Source organism: Sinocyclocheilus grahami, unplaced genomic scaffold (assembly GCF_001515645.1).
Source record: "Sinocyclocheilus grahami isolate Dianchi unplaced genomic scaffold, SAMN03320097.WGS_v1.1 scaffold1119.1, whole genome shotgun sequence".
NCBI lineage: Eukaryota > Metazoa > Chordata > Actinopteri > Cypriniformes > Cyprinidae > Sinocyclocheilus > Sinocyclocheilus grahami.
This window is the reverse complement of record NW_015506298.1, coordinates 340,972-342,478: the sequence shown is the minus strand read 5'-3', so window position 1 is coordinate 342,478 and position 1,507 is coordinate 340,972.

The window sequence follows — 1,507 nt, the reverse complement described above, 5'->3', positions numbered from 1 at the left end:
ATGGTATGATACGATGGTTTAGTTTATTCACATAAGCAAAAAGATCATTAGCAAAAATAAATAATTAGAACAATGACTTTTATCTAAACAAACTTATTGTAAACAACGATTGAAACTTTACATCTGCTGGCGTCTTCCACAGTTCCACGAGTCTTTTTACGTCATTTTTCCACAGTTTACATCATCAATCTTTTCATTACTAACATTCTTTAGCCAGCAAGTGTCACTATATTGACATTAACAATAAATTAAATGGCTCATACAAAAAGCATGTTAGCATAAGGCAAACAATGCAAAAAAAAAAAAAACACAAAGGGGTCTGAATACTTTCTGAATGCAATAACTGCTTAATATTTTTGTGCCGTTTTATTATCGACAAAACGAAAATGTGCACCAAAAAAAACAGCTAAATTTGCTGTCTCCAGCCTGTTTCCATCCAACTGGCATAAAATGGTGTGCATAAGTTCTCAAAAAATGTAGTTGTTTCTATACATCATTTCACATATTGTGCAAAGGCTAGTAGCCCATCTGTTCCTCATTCCTTTAAAACAAAACTTTATTATATACAGTAGGTAATTATTATTTTACATACAATTCTTTTTATTAACAAGTGTCCTGAGTGGTTTTTTTGTACTTTGTTATTTAGACTGGGTTTAGATCAATACTACTTGATCATCAAGCAATAAGCTATTCAAAAGCAGGCACAGTTATATTATTATTATTATTATGATTAACATTTATTAGGCTTTATTTGAAATTAGGCATGTTCATTTAGTTTTTTTCTCCTAACCGACAACTAACGCTTGTTAAGCGATTGTTAACCATTACAAATTTACAAGATTATGTTAAATTAGAACTAAATTAATTTAGAATGGATAAATGGCTGACGCATTAAAAATACCAAAATTTGACATGCGCAAAAAGCAGCATAAACAACAGAACATGAGGATTCACATGGTCATATCATGCTTCTGAAAATGGAGAAAAACATAATTAAGCTATAAATAAAAATACATTTATATATGCCTATATGCAAAATATATTTTTATTAACAATTAATAAGTTAACAAAACGAAAGAAAAAACTGTGCAACAAATATCAGTCTAGCTATGCAGCATTTTGGTTGATTTTGCACTGCACTCCACAAACAACTTCATAAGGCAGCATCCTGTTTGTTCCTTTATTTTACAAAAGTACAATATTTTGTTTTTATTGTGAATGTACAGAAATAAAATAAGTATTTTGAATCGTTTCGAATGATGTTGTTTCCAATTTTATAAGGGAAAAAATCAAGTGATCGTGCAAACACCTCATGCGCACACAGTTCTAAGTATTGCTAACTTGACAACACAGCCTGTTCATTATAATAATAAAATACAGTCAGCCAATCATAGTGAAAAACCACACTGCTCAATTTAAATAGCCTGTACAATCTGTGCTGCTCGGCTTGACCACCATATTGCTGTGATATTATGCCAAGCACATTTTGTTTTATGTGGATATTGGA